At 41.0% G+C, this 22061-nt stretch overlaps 1 long non-coding RNA gene across 3 annotated transcripts in view; it reads right to left on the bottom strand.

Annotated features, from left to right (window-relative positions):
- Positions 1-8628, bottom strand: part of LOC103279855 (uncharacterized) — a 119729-nt gene extending 111101 nt beyond the window's left edge. For all 3 annotated transcript variants that reach the window (XR_010002151.1, XR_010002152.1, XR_507025.3), the window contains exons 1-2: positions 8507-8628; positions 7306-7368 (exon numbers count right to left, since the gene is read on the bottom strand). This is a non-coding gene — a long non-coding RNA (uncharacterized LOC103279855). The remainder of the gene's footprint in view (positions 1-7305; positions 7369-8506) is intronic.
- Positions 8629-22061: the final 13433 nt, after the last annotated feature.

Raw genomic sequence — 22061 nt, forward strand, 5'->3', positions numbered from 1 at the left:
TAAGACATAGCAATCTGTATTAAAAGCCAGTGGATAATTCATTGCTTGATTATAGCCATTTGTGAAGACATTTGGATGAATTAATTGAGGAGTCGAAGTAAATCAGGCTCATCATGTTGCCATTATTCAAGTGAAGCCTCTGGTATTTACCAAGTGAATGGTCTGAATTAGATACTTGTGATTAAAAACTCAAGTTTCAATTCTATGCTAAGGAGGCTTTTTGTTCATATTGCATTCTTCTGGATGATTGAGTGGTCCAAACAGGGAGAGCTTTGTCTTTGGAACAACCCACTACACCAGTGAGTTTCAAATAAATTACCTTCAGGCTACACTTTCCTAAGATGTACCTTCACAGCAGGTTGAGTTATTTGTCCATGTACCCTGCACTGCCTATACTGGTTGGAAGATCTCCAGTAGCTCAGAAATAGTTCTTCCACATTTAATCCAAGCAATAACTAGGGCTGACTCAACTTAGTTTCCAAAATCAGATGGGGACATACCTGGAGTGTACCTAATGCTATCTTACATAGCAGATGAAAATAAGTGATGGTAAACTACCACTTGAATCTTTGATAAGTTTATGCTAGTGACTGTCTGAGAGACTCCAAAGACATTCCCATTTTCATGTGTGAAATGTCAGGATGTCCCGCTTATTGAATAGGCTGCCTGCCTGCATCATATTTGGGGATAAGATCTTTAAATCCTTAGGCCCATTTTCTGGTTCCATGCATGCATCATCGGAGTGTATGACTGAGAATGAGTGATAATATCTATACACTTTTCGAACTAGTGCCTCATGTCATTATTTGCTCTGCTTTTAGGCAGAAAGAATTCCATAAATATACACACATACACTCGTACTTAGTAATTAATCATAATTGAATGACTTGTCCATCAGCCTTCACAATTTTACAACAACATATACAAGAAAAAGTGGCAGGTTGATGTAGCTCAGGGGCAATAATTGGAATAATGTTTTATGTTGGCAACTTCACAAAGATCAATATCCTGTATGACAGATGGATGATTTCAAAAGTCAGTTGCTCCAGCCCTTAGTTTGTGAGAAATGAGGGATGTGTCAGCTTCTTCAAAATAAAACCAAAAAAGGCCATTAATTTGGGAACTCATCTAACAGGTGTTTCTGAGACACAGAAGAAGGATTTGTGGCCTTCCTCTGGAATAATATTTAACACATGGAGGGAATCTCACCCTTTGCTTGCTTCTCACTTCTCAAGCTTCACTTGCAATTGGGAAGGCATTTTAATTCCCACAGATTAAATTGAAGCCTAAGTCGGGGGAGCATTTTCATTTCTCTTCCACTGACCACATTTCACTTGTGAAAAACTGACTATTGTTGTGAAGGAAAGGGTAGTGAACTTGTTTTTTACAATTTCCAGGTATTGTAAACAATGCAATATAATGCCCCATAACCTGTTCTAAGTTTTCTTACAGATATCAACTTTTTCACATACCATTTTCATTTGACTTTCACAGATATGTGTGGCTATGTGTACATAGATACACACATGCACACACATATGAATATTCTTTTTGTATAGTTAATACTGTTCATATTCAGTGCTAAAGGATAACTAAATGGAACTTATTGTACTTATCATGAAATGCTGTCACTCACTGGAAAGATTGCTTGGTAAAATGGAAGGCAGTAGGAGAAAAGGATAGGTGGAGTGGTTCAGTCAAAGAAGCCACAGCCGTGTGTTTGCAAAACTTGAGTAGTGTAGTCTCTCATTTATAGGCAGGGCCGGTCCAACAATGGAGGCCGTTTAAGCGGCCGCTTCGGGCGCACGTCAAGGGGGGCGCTGTTGAGGCTCCCTCTCGCACTCCTCGGCCCACTCGCGCATCTCTCGCACTCGTCCCACTTGCGGCCCTCTCGCACTCTGCTCAATCGCGCCCCTCTCGCACTCGGCCCACTCACGCCTCTCTCACACTCGGCCCACTCACGCATCTCTCTCACTCGGCCCACTCGCGCCCCTCTCGCACTCGGCCCACTCACGCATCTCTCTCACTCGGCCCACTCACGCCCCTCTCGCACTTGGCCCACTCACGCCTCTCTCGCACTTGGCCCACTCGCACCTCTCTCTCACTTGGCCCACTCGCGCCTCTCTCTCACTCGGCCCACTCACACCCCTCTTGCACTCGGCCCACTCACGCCTCTCTCTCACTCGTCCCACTCATGCCCCTCTCGCACTCGGCCCACTCACGCCTCTCTCGCACTCGGCCCACTCGCGCCTCTCTCTCCCTCGGCCCACTCACTCCCCTCTCGCACTCGGCCCACTCACGCATCTCTCTCACTCGGCCCACTCACGCCCCTCTCGCACTCGGCCCACTCACGCCTCTCTCGCACTCGGCCCACTCACGCCCCTCTCGCACTCGGCCCACTCACGCATCTCTCTCACTCGGCCCACTCACGCCCCTCTCGCACTCGGCCCACTCACGCCTCTCTCGCACTCGGCCCACTCGCGCCTCTCTCTCACTCGGCCCACTCACTCCCCTCTCGCACTCGGCCCACTCACTCCCCTCTCGCACTCGGCCCACTCACGCCCCTCTCGCACTCGGCCCACTCACGCCTCTCTCGCACTCGGCCCACTCACGCCCCTCTCGCACTCGGCCCACTCACGCCTCTCTCGCACTCGGCCCACTCACGCCCCTCTCGCACTCGGCCCACTCACGCCTCTCTCGCACTCGGCCCACTCACGCCCCTCTCGCACTCGGCCCACTCACGCCTCTCTCGCACTCGGCCCACTCACGCCCCTCTCGCACTCGGCCCACTCACGCCTCTCTCGCACTCGGCCCTCTCGCCCTTGCAGCCCTCTTGCCCCTGAACAAGACCTGAGGCCAGGCCTCTGGGCCTGCTGCTCCACCTGCACCCTTCCTGGATTCCTCCCGCAACGCCCGGCAGCCCTCCGAGGCTGGAAGGAGCTCTGGCAGGTCGAGCAGGCCTGTGCCCCTGCCATGCACCTCCTTGGGGACCCTCTCAGCCATGAAGACGGGGCAGGTAGGAACCCGTCCCTGTTCCCAGCATTTCGCCAGGCATGTCTCCAGGGCAGGCCTGGGCCAACTTGGCAACTGAAGGGGGAAATGGAGGGGCCTGAGGCTGGGTTGCTGCAGGTTTTTCAGCTGCCTGGCCATGTTCCAGAAGCTGGAACATGTGGGCCTACTCCTAGGATTTATAGTTTCCTAAGGCCCCTTCTTCACAGCCATAGAAGACAGATTATCAAGGCAGATAATCCACATTTTCTGCTTTGAACCATATTATATGCATCCACACAGCCATATAATCCAGTTCAGAGCAGATAGTCTGGATTTTATATGGCAGGGTATGGGTTCTTCTACATAACCATATAATTGAGATTATGAAGGCAGATAATCCAGGTCATATGCACTGAACCGGATTACATGCATCCATACAGCCATATAATCCAGTTCAGAGCAGATAGTCTGGATTTTATATGGCAGGGTATGGGTTCTTCTACATAACCATATAATTGAGATTATGAAGGCAGATAATCCAGGTCATATGTACTGAACCGGATTATATGCATCTACACAGCCATATAATCCAGTTCAGAGCAGATAGTCTGGATCTTATATGGCAGGGTATGGGTTCTTCTACATAACCATATAATTCAGATTATCAACGCAGATAATCCACATTATCTGCCTTGAACTGGGTTATCTGAGTCTACACTCCCATATAATCCAGTTCAAAGCAGATAACCTGCATTTTATATGGCAGTACAGAAAGGGCCTAAGGGTATATTGTAGTGTATATTGTAGTGGTGTACTTCAGAGGGATGCATATATCTCACCAAAGGGCAGCTGCACTTTGGAATTAATGCAGTTTGACTCCAATTTCATTGCCATGGCTCAATGCTATGAAACCCTGGGAATTGTAGTTTTATAAGGTCTTTAAACCTTCTCTGCCAAATAGTTTAGATGCCTCACCGAACTATAACTCCCAGGATTCCATAGCATTGAGCCGTGGCAGTGAAAGTGGAGTCAAACTATGTTAATTCCACGGTGCCTCACTTCTTCCAATGGAGAAATAAAGATACAAGTGCCAGTTAAGTCCAGTGGATTTCTTTATTCATACCAGGGGTCCCCAAACTTTTTAAACAGGGGGCCAGTTCACGATCCTTCGGACCGTTGGAGGGCCAGACTATAGTTGGCCACCGAGCAATAATAAATAAATATCTAAATAAATAAATAAATAATAACAATAACAATAAAAAAGAGGGTTGGAAGACACCCTTTGGGCCATTGAGTCCAATCCCCTTCTGCTTTGTGCATCGAAAGCACAAACAAAGCACCCCTGACAGATGACCACCCAGCGTCAATGTGAAGAAGAAGAAGAAGAAGAAGAAGAAGAAGAAGAAAGAGGTTTGGAAGAGACCCCTTGGGCCATTTAGTCCAACCCCCTTCTGCCTGTGTGCACCAAAAGCACAAGCAAAGCATCCCTGATAGATGGCCACCCAGCCTCAATAATAATAATAATAATAATAATAATAATAATAATAATAATAATAATAATAATAATAATAGGATTGGAAGAGACCCCTTGGGCCATTTAGTTCAACCCCCTTCTGCCTGTGTGCACCAAAAGGACAAGCAAAGCATCCCTGATAGATGGCCACCCAGCCTTAATAATAATAATAATAATAATAATAATAATAATAATAATAATAATATAGGATTGGAAGAGACCCCTTGGGCCATTTAGTCCAACTACCTTCTGTCTCTGTGCACCAAAAGCACAAGCAAAGCATCCCTGATAGATGGCCACCCAGCCTTAATATTAATAATAATAATAATAATAATAATAATAATAATAATAATAATAATGGTTGTAAGAGAAGAAGAGACCCCTTGGGTTACTTAGCCCAACCCCCTTCTGCCCTTGTGCCGTGGGGCTGGATAAATGGCTTCGATGGGCCGCATCCGGCCCCCGGGCCTTAGTTTGGGGACCCCTGATTCATACCATATGGAGAGGGGCAGATTTCTCGCCCTTTTCATGATATTGTTTAAACTTCCACTCTATGTCTAATTTTTGTTTTGTGTAAGGTAAAGGTAAAGGTTTCCCCTGACGTTAAGTCCAGTCATGTCTGACTCTGGGGGTTGGTGCTCATCTCCATTTCTAAGCCAAAGAGCCAGTGTTGTCCGTAGACACCTCCAAGGTCATGTGGCCAGCATGACTGCATAGAGCACCGTTACCTTCCCGCCGGAAGTGGTACCTATTGATCTACTCACATTGGCATGTTTTCGAACTACTAGGTTGGCAAAAGCTGGAGCTAACAGTGGGCGCTCATTTCGCTCCCGGGATTTGAACCTGGGACCTTTCGGTCTGCAAGTTCAGCAGCTCAGTGCTTTAACACACTTCGCTACCGGGGCTCCTTTTTGTTTTGTGTATTTTATGGAAATATGTTTCCATATGTATATTTTACGGAGTGTTTTTAAATTATTATGTGTTCTAGCAATGTTGTCAACCGTCTTGAGCGGGTAAGAAATAAAATTATCATTATCATTATTGAGTTGCTGTGCATTTTCTGGGCTGTCTGGCCATGCTCCAGAAGCATTCTCTCCTGACATTTCACCCACATCTATGGCAGGCATCCTCAGAGGTTGTGAGGTTGAGGCAAGTGTGAATGTTGCAGTTGGCCACCTTGATTAGCATTGAATGTCCCTCACATATTCATAGCTGGCTGCTTCCTGCCTGAGGGAATCTTTGTTGGGTGGTGTTAGCTGGCCCTGATTGTTTCATGTCTGGAATTCCCCTGTTTTTGAGTGTTCTTTTTTTACTGTCCTGGTTTTATTTATTTATTTATTTATTTCCCATACTTGTGTCCCGCCCTTCTCACCCTGAAGAGGACTCAGGGTAGCCTCACAACTGCCAACAATTTGATATCCGATTGTTTTGGGGGGGGGCGCCAAAATTCTGTTCGCTTACACTTGAAAATTACCTTGGGCCGGCCCTGTTTATAGGGTTGCCATAAGTCAACTTTGAGTTGACATCAAAGAACCACAAATCCAGCTCATTCCTTCCCTCTGAAGGAACAGCTGACTGATAAGTTAGGGAGGAGTCATTATTCAGTGTAGAAGTGTCAGGGCCATCTTAACAGCATTATATGTCCTCCAGCAAACCAGTGCACTGGGCCCTGCCTACACAACCACTCACAAAAATAAAATTCTAAATAATGGATTAAATAAATTTATATTTATTGGTACTTTCAACAAAATCAATAGTTTGACATTAGAAACATTATAAAGAAGAAGACCTATAAATACAAATATTTGGACAATATAACATGAGACCTGAACTTTAAAAAAGCAAAATATCAACATAAAATGGTACTTAGATTATTAATCATACATCTTGTAAATCACCCTGACATATAATTTACAAGTTGTATTTTTCCTTTTTTTACTGAGTAAGTGATGGGTTTGAATGTTGAGGCGGGTGATTGAGAAATTAGTGTTAAATTCTGGTCTGTGCATAGATTAGCATGTGGCCCCTGTGCTGTGGGCCCCCAGGCAACTTCCCAGTGTTCCCAAGAGTTGAAGGCACTGTGGAGTATCAAGCAAGAACTTATTTAGCAAGGAAATCAAAGGAATAGGATTCTGACATGTGCTTAATTAGCTTCAGTGGTGAAGTTTCTACAAACATGTTTGTAAAGCCACCCTGAGCCCCTTTGTAAAGCCTCCCTGAATCCTCTTTGGGGCTAGAAAGGTGGGATACAAGTGTGGTAAATAAAACATATGTATTTCATGCAACATTGTGTGGGATAAGAACAAAAATTATCATGACATTCCACTGCCAGAAACAGAGAGAGGATGTCCATTCAAATCAATGTTTAAAGTCATGTCCTAAGTCAAGGCTGAGAATCATGCAGCTTGACAGGTGTTTTTGAACAACAATTCTCAGCCCTAACCAGCATAATAAATGGTGAAGAATATTTAGCGTTACAGTCACCTTCAGGATGACTTCCCACCCTTGGTCAAAAACTGGTTGTTGGTTCAATTTCAAATGAAATTGATCCACAATCAATGGAAACATGATTTAGAAGTCAACACTTAGCTAAGTTCCATTGATTCAGTGGATCTATTCTAGGTGGGACTAACAAGTAGATTGCTTTGGAACATAATGCAAAGAAGGAAGGAAGGAAGGAAGGAAGGAAGGAAGGAAGGAAGGAAGGAAGGAAGGAAGGAAGGAAGGAAGGAAGGAGAGAAAGCCCACTACCATCTTACTTCACCTCAAATGTAAAAATGCAATAAGAATAAAGCAAATACCTGACAATAAGCTGTATTATTATGATAGAGAATCTGCTGGTTGATGAGGTTGTTTCAGGGCAACTGTAGTAAAAGAAACAGACATAGTTATTTCATAAAGTAGGCCTGCTCATCTCAAACCTTCATGCCTTTTATAAAATGGTATCATCATCTGTACAGCTGCAGTTTTGGCTCGTATCTGATTGGAGGTGAGCCAAAACTACTTTCAAGACATTCCTACCCCTTTTCAGCATTTTGGATATAACTTTGTAGAGAAAGTACAATGATGACTAGACTGCCAACACCATCACTGCTGATATTGCTTCCAGAAACAACAACCAACCAAAACAAAGGTGTGGGGGGGGGGGGAGGGGGTGTTATCACAATTGCCAATGAGAACCCCAACATCCAATGAGTTAGTAAAGAATTCCTCCCCCTTATGAAGAAAAAATCTTTCCATCAATTCTACTCATAAATAGAAATTTCTTTCTTGTAAAGAGTTCTCCATAAAAAGCCATGTGATGATAGTTGGTTTGACCTATTATTATTTAAAATACTCTTTTGGAAGCTTTTAGCCCCCCTGGACTCTGATGAGGAAGGGCAAAATGCAAATCAGCTCAAATAATGAGTGAAAAGATTAAAGTGTATATGCATTTTGGAAGCCATTTGTGAGCCGTTCTAGCCACACTAAGTGCCTAAGGGGACCTGATAAGATGATTCAGAATTTCAAAGACTAGGTGGCACTAATAAAGTCCATAGATCAAGGCTAACAGCCAATCAGGTACAAGCAGCTGATGCATTCCAGTATTAAGTTTACATTTCCTAGCCACCACCAACTGATACACAGAATCAGGAAACTGAATCACCTCTGCTAAAAAGAATGCCAACAGAAGGTATGTGATGAGCAGATGAAGATGCCAAAATGACAGGAACATTTGAAGTCTGCTTCCTTTCCTAAAAAGGCCTTTTGCCCACAATGGAAGGATACTACTGTAATAAAATCAGTAAAAACCATCATAGTGAAAGCAGCTGCCATTCAATAGCAAGATTGTTTAGAGGAAAAATTCAGAAACACAGAAGCAAAACAATCTTGCTTTAGTTGTTCATATTAAAGAAATTCAGGGATGAATGTAGAATTATTGCTTCTCAAGCTAGACAATACTGGTATATGTGGATCAACAAGAGACTATAATTAAATTTGGCTTAATATATTTATACATACCCTCCACTTCTTGATGAGAGGAACAAATCACATGCAATCCAAAGTCTAGTTCTCCCTTGGCAAATCAATCAGAATTTTTTGAAAGTAAAAATGCATGCTTGTCTACACACTGCAGTAAATGTTCTTTTAAAGATGAAGTCATTTCTGTGATGCTCAGCATGAGCTTGTGGTTAAAGTGACAATGCTTTTATTAAAATTCATTGGCTTCAATATTGTCATGTAACTGCAAATCAACAAGTAAGAAGCTGTAATATCCTTTCTTTCCCCAACTGCAGTGCTCTAATTTGGATGAATGTCAGATTATGTTTAAGAAACAGATTATTGACAGTGAAGTATATGAATTTGTGACTCCACAGTGATCAGATAGGGCGGTACCAGAGTCGTTCCAATGACATGCAGAGTACAGCTTTATTTGTCAGGGCCAAGTAGAACATATGGAGATATCTATATCACAATGCCAAGCTTGCTGGCAAAGATAATGACCTTAATTGTATGGGATCTTTTGATTCTCCTATTTATCTTCATGCTGCTATATTTCTGCAGGCTATAAATGCAAAGGAAGACTACCAGAGATTTGGCATGGAAAGAAAAGCTGTTCTGTTAATGAGGAATAGTAATCCAAAGCACACATGTGCCATTTTGGCTGAATTTTCATTAAGATGTGACACAAACCTGGAAGAGCCTTTAGATAATGTCAATTTGCTTCATAGCAAATCATCTGAATAACTTCTGAGGAAGGAGTTATAAATTGATCATCAAAATAATCTTTCTAGAAGACCAAGGGACTAGAAAGCATTGAGATGTGGTGCTTAGAGAGCTGAAGATCCAAGTTCTAGATCTGACTGAGGGATGATCTTGGGCCAGTCCTTCTTTCTCAGCTTTACTTCACTCACAGGGTAGTTCTGTGGATACACATGCATAAACACAATCAAAGAATTGCATTATTTGGGAAGAAAGGCAGGATATGACTGTAACAAATAAATAAATGTGTTGATCCCAGCATATGCTTCCTGGAATTGAAGACAATAAATAAATAATCATCTCAAAGAACTCAAAACACAATTCTGAGGGCGCTTCCAGACAGCAGGAAAATACAGGAGAAAATGGGTTAAAGTAACCTGTTTTCGCCCACATTGGAGTCCCCACAGCCCGCTCCAAACCCTCCCAGGTGGCCAGATGCTTCCCCGATTGTAATTGGGATAGCAGCCAGCCACCCCCAAAACCCAAATTTAGACCCTAAAACTTGCATATAATTGGCTGGCCTGCTTGCAAAGTTCTCCTGCCTTGCCAAAATAGTGTCCAAGGAGATGGGAGGGGGAATGGGGAATTTCCCTCATCCCCTCTCCCTTTTTCCTTAAACGCAATTTAGGTGCCATTTCTCCACTGCAATATTTGGCAGTGTAGATCCATCCTAAATCTGTTTGGGGCCTAAAAATCCTGGGAAACAAAATATTTTAAAATGGCCAGTTCTATCATCTGGAAGCTCTGGGTGAATTATTGGCTGTTTTTAGACCCATAATATTTTTCATTGAGAGGTAGAAGATGACATGATGTGTCTTCTTGCCTTGGAAGCCACACGTGGTTATATGCAGCTTGTGGGTGTGGAATTCCCACATCTACTCTCTGCTTTAGAGTATGGCATTCGCTTTTTGAAGCTTTTGCACAATAAGTGTGTGTGTGTGTGTGTTTCATTCATGCTACAAATGTAAATTGCATCATCATCTAAAAGTCTTCAAATTAGATTCCCAAACAATCTATATTAGAACAAGTGCTCATCAAGAGTCTGGCAATATGTACAACACATACATTTCTGATTTGACAGTCTTCATCTTCTGTCATCTCACATTTTCAGAGTGGGGTTTAAATGTGAGGAAACAAATCAGGAAGAGTGCTATTGCTATCCTGCCCTGTTGTTTTCCAAGAGGCACCTGATCAATCAGTTTGGGGAAAGGATTCTGAACTACATAGCCCTTGAGAGATTTTCTTATGAACCTGTCACTTTTCTATATGATGATTTCAGGCTATTTAAATCAATTTTTTTCACTACTGAGTATGACGATGTTTTCATTATTTTCATTATATTGCTGTTTAATCAGATGTAATTTTTTACCGAACTTTAATCTGTGTAGAATACCATATTTAATGCAGGTCAGTGCTTTCTTGCTCATTTTCCTAACTCTTACATCAACACTCTTCCAAAATGACCATAATAAACCTATTGCTGTCTCCAGCAAAGAATACTGACCATGAAGAGGCTGCCCTGAAATCCCATGACACAAGGAATGGGGTAACACCAAAGCAGAGCTTTGAATCACCTTATCATCCATCCTCTCGGTATACTCTCTCTGCTTAAAATCCAGCTATGATTTACAGTTCAGCCAAGCATTCCATCAAAGGCTGGATTTGAAAGCAGCATTTTGTCATGAGCCTGGATTGGTTAGCAATGGATAAATCAAGATGGCAGCCAGAAATACTGAGGAGATTATAACAGGCATGTAGATATGAAGCACCCCCAATGGGGAGAGGACAAGGTCATGGCAGCCCAAAGGAATAGAGACAGAGCAAAGATTGATGCTGTTGAAAGACAAACTCTCCCTTGGGGTGATGCTGCAGCACATTTAAACATGAAAGCAGAGGTGGGAGGGGAAAGATTTATTTCTCAAACATATGGCATGCATGCAAGATGGTGCTATTTCATGCCACTTTGCCATTAAGGTTTCATCCCGTGAAACATTTTTCAGAGGCTTTTCAATACAGAAGGCAAAAGAGAAACTGGTGAAGTATTCCAACATAATCATCCATTGCTAATGGACCTAGGGCACTGGCACTAGAGAATATTTGTCACGGCAGCTGGGACATTCAAATATTCAACTAGCTAGAAGCAGGCAATTAGTTTTAAAAAGGAGCCATCACAAGTCGATAGCTTTGGGTCATGACATCAACACCTAACAAACTAATCTAGTTGGAAGATTCTAATACATCTAGAGAGAGGATTTCTGGTTTTAATCAGCTGCTACTCCATCTTTTCACAGTTGGGAAATAACTGGTTGCCAATGACAAGTTGTTTGTTTTTCTGATCATGAAGACATAACTAAATTAAATGGTAATTATACATTCAGGATGAACTACTTCATTCCTTTTGCCTTATAACCTGAAATGGGACTTTATCCTCAGGATGAGAAGAAAGACGGACACCAGATTTAGCAACAAGAAAGTTTTATTTTCAATGGCAGTGCATCAAGGACAATAGGAAAATTGCAGATCCCACATGCAAGTCGGATAAAAGCTTTTCTACCATGTAGGATTCTATCTACTGTAATTAATAAATTACTCCTGAGAATTGCACATTGCTTTTAAAATTATAGCTACAAGTGTAACTACTTTCAAGGACCTGGGGTAAAGCAGGGGACAACAGGGGATAGCAAGGGAAATCGTGTGGCAGCAGAGAGAATCATCATGCTGTGTTCCCTATAGTCAGAGTCCATTGTCTCTCTTCCCATGGTGTTTCCCCTTCTATACCTGCTTCCTCTTTGGTTCCTTTAGCTTTGTTCTATGAGAAGTCAGGTGTACACCCAACTCCTCTGGGATCTGCTGCCACAATGCTGCCAGCATGGAGCCCCACGGAGTCCCGCCAGTAGTATCCCTGAATCATGTGATGGGCTCCAGAGGACTCTGTGCTAGCAACGGAGAGAAGTGGAGAGAAGAATCATATGATGAGGCTCCAAAAGTAATTTCGAAATATCATTCTTTTTTTCTGGATACGTGCAGAAAAATATCCGTATCCAGGAAAGTTGAAATGTTCTGCAACTGATTTTGAGATATTGTCATTTTTAATGTCAAATTTGTGTCCATTTATCCTCTTGCCTATTTCTTTAATGTAGAGTATAGAGGGACATTGGTGGCATAGGATGGCATATATCATAATGGAGGCCGAACAAGTAAATGACTTTAACGTTGTGAGTGATATTATTGGTCCCTCTAAAATTGCTCCCAGAGTTGATCTGGAGGCAGCATTGACACGGGTTTGTGAAAGGGTCTTACTTACAACGGGACATATAACATGGATGATAATATTCCTGTATTACCATCCATGTTATATGTCCTGTTATAATGGATGGTAATAGAGGAGTATTACCATCCATATTATATGTCCTATTGTAAGTAGCTGTTTAAAATTGCCTGTAGGCCAATAAAGACGTGCCTTACAGGGCGTGTGAGAGGGTTCTATTATTCTCCAGATTTGTTTGCAGCTCACTGATGATGCATTTGAGTAGTCTCAACTGAGGACTGAAGGTGACCACTAGAGATCATTTTGTATGCAAAAGGATCTTGTATCCCCTTGGAGACTGACAGAAGGATGTTGGTAGCAGAAGGTTTTGTAGTCTACTTCATTAGGTGTACACATTGGGCACTTTGCTGGCTCTGCTACATAATAATATAATAGCACTTGTCTACCGTATATAGATGTTTCACAACTCTAATTCTTGCACATCTAAGTCCACTTACAAAGATGTAAGGCCTCAACTGGATTCTGGTGAACTTGTTTACTTTTTCCTTCTCTCTTACTTTTTTGATAATGAACAAAAGTTTTAAGAAAGGCTCATCTTTAATTGCAGTAGCTCAGCAAGCTTCACAAATCTGCCATTATTTTAAAATAAATAAATAACTTTGCAGAGTATTGAAGGCTTTCTTCCCTTGTAGAGAAAGTACACTTAAAGTAGGCTAGAAATGAATGGCAACAGAAAGATAAGAATGGCATAAATCACCTCTTGTTTGCAAAGGATGAGATGTTTGTGAAATGCATGACTGAAAGAAGCAATAAAGACAGTTTTGACATATTTAATGGAAAAAGAAAGGCATTTGCAATATCGACAATAAAGAACGTGAAGGAGTGTGAAAATCTGTTGAAACAAATGTTCAGTGTAGAAACAAGCATAAAAGTTCAGGCAGTTGCTTACATTGTGCAGTCATCAGATGGGAAAAGGCAACCCCTAAAATTGGCTGCATCTTTTAAAGAAACTTTAAAAGCAAAGCTTTGAAACTGCATTTATATGGAAAGCTTGCTACTTTTTTATTCTGCAACTTCCAGAATGCCCAGCCAACATGACACTTACACACTCTCCAACACCTCATAGATGAAAATAGAGACACATGCATAAATGTGTAAACATTGTGGCCACGTCAGTTCAAGAGCATGGTTATTAAGAATAAAAATCATTCTTGGGATAAAATGCCCCAAACTGTGGTATTTTAGGTACAGAAATTTATGGATGTATCAGTTGTATTTAAGACTGCCTAAGGGATGAGATATATGCTTTAATTTATGTATGCTTTTAAAAAGTAATTTAATTAATCCCACTTTTACAATGATTAATACTTTGATAAACTTTGTAATGACTGCATTAATAAAAGTGACAAGAAAGCCATGCACAGGTTTCTGCTCATGTGGAATCTAAGAGATATCATCCTTGAGTATCAGTTCATCAGCTAACAAATGAGCAAGATCTGGACCTATGAATATGTTGTTGAACAATGCACCCCCCCACCTCCCCCCCCCCCCCCACACACACACCTCAAGGACACCTAAGCCAAATAATATGAAATAATTATTTTCCCTTTTCCATGAGGTCTCCATGAAGAACCCTGTGATGGACAAGCAACAGACCTCCCTTATTTCTCATTATATATATATATATATATATATATATATATATATATATATTATAACATGTACAGACCAGATCTGCTACAATGGGTCTCTTGCAAAGGCAAGAGCTCCCCAACCGTTTAATACCCTTCCTCACTGCCTCTGCCTACATTGTATCAGTTTTTGCTCATATTGTATCTTTATCATTTATTCCCTATTATATCTATATTTCAAAATGGTTTAAAATATGATTTCTGCCAGAGTCAGCCACAGGGTCATCATCTTCCCTTGACTTCACAGAGGAATTTCCCAGACTCTCGGGGTTGGGCTAACCCTTAAATAAAGGTGACCATCAAGGACTTATTATGTGTGTGTGTGCACAGCTCATCAGGATGTTTATGTTCACACATTGAATTCCCTTATTTACCATCCAAAGTTTGATTACAGGAGATCAAAACTAAACCAGCAACAGCTATCAGATTTGTATCTATTCTTCATGGCTTTCCATATAACTTTTATCTGTCTGTATACTATCTAGTTCATAGAATTATGAAATGTTTAAACTTCTTTATCAAAATATAACCAGATACTAGGCCCAGAGAACTTCACCTCCTTGCAGAGAGATTTCCTGAACAGGAAAGGTGGACAAATCCTGTGGGCCTTTTTCCAAGCCAAAGCAATTGGCCAGACCCATTGTCTACATATATATGCAGAGATAGGTGATCTCCGGCCACAACCAATTTGTCTAGCTGTTTGTCTGTCAAACGTCTTTGGTTGACAGTCAAGCCTTTGAGTACCCAAGATCAACATTCCTTTTTTATGCCTTTGTTTGGCATAGAATTTGACACTTGAGCCCATCAAAATCCATCAACATATCTTTGCTTTGTGTCTTCCAGACTGTGCCCTTCTAGGGGGGCAGCTCTGCAACTGACCAAACCTTCACTCTGACCAATTCTGCCCTTCTCCCTGCCAACCAATCCTCACATGGATCCTGGCCAGCCTCCTTTCTGATCAACCAGGGATAGCTATCAAAAATGTATAAGATGTCCTGCATTTCTCTGTATGCTTATACTTGAATTTTTGGTGCTAGCCTTACATGCATCCTTTCTGGCCAGATTGAAAGGAAACCTCTGTGGGCTGTCTTCATCTCTGGTGAGCGTGCTCTTTAATCTGAAACTTTGGATGTTAGTGTAAATGCTCACCAGGCAGGACAATCCTTAACCATGATCCATAATCTAAATTTGACCTCAATAACATCAACCTTACATGCAGCTAGAATCAATAAAAGTTATGGCCTTATTTTCTCCAGTTCTTATCTCCTATTGTGCTTATGTGGTGGCCAAAGGAGCAAGGGTTCTCCTTGGATCGGCAAGTTCTCTTTACCATTAATGGCACTTAGCCCATTACTTTCAAATCACTACACAATGCTCGCTCTCCTAAGAGTACTTACCTCAAATCAAGAAAGTGAAAGAATAGGACCAATAATCATCTTTCTTCAGAGCATCCTAAGGAATATGTTAGCAGTCCCAGAATGAAACTATTAGTGCAGAGGTGTGCCCCCTTTCATTAATATATGGGTTTCGTAGGAGAATGTTAGGCATGTACTTAATTCTCCCAAGATGATGATGATGATGATGATGATGATGATTTAAATATGGCAAACTGTGATGAGTCATGGGCCATGTAGTCCCGTTTCTGGCACTGTTGTGCCAGATGAGGAGGAGAACTTGGGTTTTTCGCCGTTTCAGTCAGAATTGGAACTTTCCCAGCCAGATTTGGAAACCTTGCACCTGCAAGAGATTTGTCTGCCAGAAGTCTGTCAAACAAGCCCTGAGCCTAAATCTCCTACGTTTTCTCGCCATGATTTTTGTAAACAACAGAGAGGAGTCGATCAGGCGTCTCGCAGGAGTGCTAGGATAGCTGCTAAGCATTCAGCTGATTAAGCCTGCTTCCCATGGGAAACTTTAGGGAGTCATGCATCTGGACTCAGAAAATAGCTTTCGTTTCTGGTTCTCCAGAGAACTGCTCTTGGGCGGGAAAACGGGACCCTATTTAGGTGTTTTACCCACAAAGGGATCTTGCGGAGTCAATTCGTCAGCAACCGGAGTAGCGTGTGTGGACAGCTACTCCGCTTCCAAGCCTCCGTTCCTGTCGCCAAGCCTTCGTTCCCAGCTTTGTTTACTCCACGAATCCTGCCTTGCTTTCTAAGACTCAGCCTCGTCTTGTTTCCCGGATTTTGCCAAGAAATTACCACGGATCTTGTTCTTGTTCCTTGTTTCCTTGTTGCCTTGAATCAAGCCTCGTTTTTCCAAGAATCAAGTTACTTCCTAGCCTCGCTCAAGTTTCATGGACTAAAAGACCTTGTCATCTCCCCTCACTTTGCCTGGCAAAGTGAGTGTTTCGGTTATTGGATTACAACTTTGGACCTTAATATTTCATATTGGACATTGTTTCTTTGGACTAATTTTGACCTTTCCTGAAAGGTCTATTTCTGGACTATTTCATACACTTGCTTTTATTAACTTTATATATTCCTTCAATAAAGATATTAGTTAGATTCTGGCCTCTGTGTATGGTTATTGGTGCTCTGCAGCCTGGGTCGTGACACAAACTCACCTTCAAGCGTTTTGCAATGACCTCTGATACAAGGCTCCAAAATTTAATAGGACAAGAAACTAGTATAGCTAGAAAGCTGTAAGAATATTATTTTACTGTGTCATATTGTTTTTTTGTAATGTATTATTTTCTTGCAATAATGGTAAGTTCCAGGTCATTGGACACTGATGTGGAGGGGAAGGTAACCAGAAGATGTATCAAAATATGTAATACTGGAAAGGGGAGGTATGTAATACTTATCATTCTGCAGCTGTTATAAATGAGCATTTTATAAGTGTGAATTTACAGGATGCCTGTGGCACAGAACTCAATACTGACACCAAGACAGATTGGATGCGTAATGAGCTTTTTATAGCATATTGTGCAGATTTGTAGGTATCGCTTCTTCAGAAATCACTAAGAGGCGGTAGTGTTCTTTTTAATTGCTTCCTTAAAAATATGTATTTTAATTGGATCTTGGATAAATTTACATAAGCATTTCCAGTTGTCAGTGTCTGTTCTTTTGACATGATCACTCTGTAATCTCTGCAAGATACATACATTTTTATGAAGGAAAAATGTTTAAACTGCCATAAATCTACATTGATAGATAGAAAAAGTTAGTGAACTGATTCTCTGAAAATCTCCTTAAGGCTGCAGTTCTATAACTACTTCCTGTGGTATAAGCTTAACTGAAGTCTATAGGACTTAATTTTGAGTAGACAGGACTAAGATTACATTGGAAGAAGATGGCAAGGCTGCATTTTTAGGAGATAGTTCCACTTTCTAGGTCAAATAAACTTAGCATTTTACCTGTGAATCAGCCCACAAACCAGCATCCAGGATAAGCGCTTGTCAAGAAAGCTTTCCGCACAATGTTGATTAAATGCAATGAATTTCAGACAGGTGCTTCAGATTTGCACAAAATCCGAAACGATGGAGCAGCTATCTTGAGGAATGTGATTCATACAATCTTTACTGAGATTATTGTTCCTTTCAGATTCCTCCCCCCGCCCCAATAGCAATGTGGTCTTACTGATACAGATATACCCACTATCAGTACTTTGAATTTTATTAGTAAGAGGAATGAACACAGTGACATGTTGAAGCCATCCACAACTGAACAGTGGTAGTAGCTCTGATCAAATTACAATTTTGTAGATCACTGGTTTTCTAATATTTTTATCCAGTAATTTCCCAATATCATTTTAGTATTTAAAATGATGGGATCTTCACTGTGCATGGTGACCTGCTAGATATCATTATTGTTTGCCGTTGTGTGCCTTCAAGCTATTTCCAATTTAGGTGAACCCATTATGGGGTTTTCTTCATCCAGATGGGGTATGGCACTGCCTTCCTCTGAGACTGAGAGCGTGATTTGCCCAAGGTTACCCAGCCCTCTCAAAGAGTAGATCAATTGGGTCCAGATGAGTAAAGGATACAAGGGCCTCTGCAAGCGAAGTGGACACTGCTTGTGGGCATGTCTGTGCACTTGTTCCCAGCAGTGGTCCAAGGCAGTCAGACAAAAGGGAACTTTGTTGTACTACTGTAAACATCAATAAATAAAAATCTGGATGAAAAACAGATTTTGATTGGATACCCTGACTAAGTAAACATATATAATTTATCAAAAGCATAAAGAAAAGCAATGCCAGCTTGTCATATTTCCCAAAACAGACTGATATATTGAACCAAAGAATACTTTAAATTTTCCACTTGGCATCAAGGTAGGCTTAATACTTCTCTAATCTACAACATATGGTTCTTATGACATTGCAGATTATTTGCATCACCAATAAAACAGCTCATTAATCAAACATGCTGCTTTAGCCTCAGACTCCAAAACTGCCTTTAAATATACACATACATATTTTCTTTTGAATAGTGCAATGATTTACTCAAGATATTTAGTTCTATAGAACAATGTCTGCTTGTTGGCTTAACAGCAGCCTGTTTCACTAATAATATTGTCACAAGTGGAAGGGAAATCAGAACTTGAAAAAGAAATAGGAACGTAGGAGTGCATTTGGCTGAGTTCTTTCTACTGTTTCTTGATTTCTTTCTTTTTTAATAGAATAACTGTGGAAGATTATATCAGTAGTCAACATTTATACTCTGCAGTTCCATTCAATATAGGTCAATTTGTAGCATGGTCCATTAGGAATGTAGATGGGCATGAGCATCCTTTCATCATATCATGAAGCACAGGAGATGTGTATGGACATTCTGACAATTAGAATACCAACGAGCTCAGTTTTCCAGAAATCAGAAAATCAAAAGGAGAAAATGACCAAAAGAAAGGAAGAAGGACTTTACTACCTGCTTTACTCTCTGCAGTTACTGTAGACAGTTTCCTTGTAGTTTAAGACATGCTCTCCTTTTACTAAGGCAAGCTAGCCAGATCACAGATAGGAGGAGTAATGAGAATGATATGTTCTTATAGATTCAGATAAGAAGGACATGAACAGAATAGAGTCTAGAGGATCTTGTCTGTGGAGTAAGCTATTACAGCCTGGAGCCCGTTCACATTACAGAACCATGACAGCACTATTATTCCACTTTAACTACTATGATTGCATTAAATGGAATCCTGGGATTGGCAGTTTCAGGAAGGATATTTAGAATTGTTAGCCACAGCACTCTAGTGCCTAGCTATAATACCAGTCCCAGAAGTCTATAGGGTAGAACCATGGCAGTTAAAATGGAATAATAGTGCTATAATTCTGGAGTGTGAATTGCCCCATGGTCTGGGGGCGAGGGTAGGGGCAGAGGGAAAAATAGTGATGCTCAACAAGAGATAAGATAACAAGATCGACAAGAGGCAGGACCTATGGGCCAAGTGGATCCTCACACCACTTGTCCCCTAGATCATTTTCTTGCTATTTTACAGATGCGTTTTAATTTATGGTTGACACTTTTTATAGTAGCAGCAGGACCAACATTTGTTTCCAAATTGTTGTTATTGTTACTATTATTATCTCAGTTTCACAGTGTACTGAAATCCCAAACCATGAAGGACTGAGACTTTAGCCAAGAATCTAGGAATCAGTGAAGCATTATCAGATAATGTGGCATGTTCCAAATACTGTCACTTTTTAAAATTTTGCTTTTATGGTTCCAATACTGATTCCAAGCAGACTGACAAAACTGGCCAGAATGTTTTATGTCAGCCTCAGGTCTAGTTCTTTTATGCAGAAGAGCCAAGTACTAATGTTGTTTTCCTGGGCTCCCACCTCTTTAAGACTCTTTGTGGTGAATGGCACATTCTAATACTGCCCTACAAATAAAAGAAATACAGTAGAGTGGAGGTGTTTTCAATATTGCAGGAAGTGCCCCTTGACTGGAATGAAATATCAGAACACAGCCAACTAGAGAAGACCTATGGAATCTATGTAATATACATTAATATCAATTTACCACGTCCCATTTATCTCAATAGATCTAGTTTACAGGGGACTCTAGTTTATGTGGTAATTGAATTTAGCTCTTAATGTCCTTTAATGTTTAATCCAGACGGGGGGGAAACTGCATTGTTTAATGGGTGAAAGAATTTCATACATGTTGTCAAAGCTGATTGATGGGAAAAGAGAGAAGAAGAGAGCTGTAGGATCAGTGAAAAAAATGTAAATGACAATTTGTTCGATACTTTGGGACAAGAGTTTCCCAACCTGGCAGTTTCCAGATATTTTGGGTGACAAATCTCACCATTTACAGCCAGCATTTGTGGGCTTTGTGGTCCAAGGCTTCTGGAAAATGTCAGGTTAAAGTACAAAAAGTGTAAAGCAAAAAACAATGTCACCATTAAGAAACAAGGGTACCGACTGTAGTAGCATATGCCATCTTCTCCTAATGCTTCTTACAAAACCAACTGTTTAACTACAGATTGAGCATCCTTTACCCAATATTCCAAAATCCAAAATACCCCAAATCCAGAATTGCTGTGTATGAAACATACATTTTGTGTTTAAACTTGGCTCCCATCTTCCAAGAGATGCACTGTGTCCATAAATGTAAATACAGGTATTCCAAAATCCAAGAAAAAATCCAAAACACTTCTGGTCTATATGAGTTAGACTTGGGAATTCTGTACCTGAAATCTTAACAGACTTTTTTGTATTAATGTTGTGAGCTTTGTAAAAACATTTCCATTCCCTTTTATTCACATGTAAACTGACTGAGCTATAGCTCTGTCTACTGCAGCAACAGCACTTTCTCCAGCACTGTCATCAGGAATTGGTCCTCCTCATTCAAAACAACATATTTAATCAAAATAAGCTAAATCCAAAGAGACCAAACAAGAATGAGTTTTACATTGGATGTCTGCATAATGTACGTTTCAATCAAGTGCTGCTATCTACAATTATGGAAAACTAATAAAATACACTCCGCATTGTTTATCTCTGCAGCCTGTTGACATGCATAAGCTAGATGACTGATTGTTATTGTCAGCATTTGCTTTTCTAGAGGCTCACTTATAGAGTTTGAGTATGTCATTTGTCTATCATAAATATCATCAAGGTTCAAAAAGATATAAGGGCATATGTGCTCTAACCTCTGTGGCCCCATGCACATCTGGAGTACTTCAGATCTTTCTTCTTTCTTGCAAGACTCTGATTATGTCTATGGCATATATATTCCAGAAGCAGCCTCCTAAATTGGGCCTGCACCATCACACTTACTATAGTCCCTTACTCATATATCATGGTCTACAAGGTTGGTAGGAAAAAAAAAACAGGAGGTTTATCGCATCTTACTAGGTCCCGTAACTGGATAGCAGGTAAGGCTGATCAATGTCAATAGAGGTCTGCTTTGAATGTAGCTTCTGAGCAACTTCAGTTCATTTTGACAGGACTTGTTCCAATTTCCTTACAAAAAATGAATATAGTCCAACACCAGCTTGTTGGATAGCTTTCTAACATATTCCTCTGTATGCTGTTTCTTTCTCAACTCTTTCACCATCAGCAGCTGTCAGTCAAGTTCCCATTCAGGCGAAAGTTCACAGCTTCCCCTCCTACCCTACATAGCAAGAGAGCAAGACTGCCAACAATAGATTCATTCGTATGAGGTGGCTTCCAGCTGTCTTCTTGACAAATGCTTCTTGCAGCCAAACAGGGGGAAAGGTCACCGTATTGAAGGGAGACATTGTGTGATACTTTGGAATTAAAGAAAGAAAGTGGCTTAGACTGAAAACATCTAGGGGTTTGGCACTTTTTTTCATTATTTCCATGAACTTGGCCAAGGAGATACAGGGGAAACAGAAGGAATACTGACAGAAGTAGTTGAGCTTTATAGACAGTCCTAAGAAGTTGTCAT

This window comes from Anolis carolinensis, chromosome 1, assembly GCF_035594765.1.
Source record: "Anolis carolinensis isolate JA03-04 chromosome 1, rAnoCar3.1.pri, whole genome shotgun sequence".
Taxonomy (NCBI): domain Eukaryota; kingdom Metazoa; phylum Chordata; class Lepidosauria; order Squamata; family Dactyloidae; genus Anolis; species Anolis carolinensis.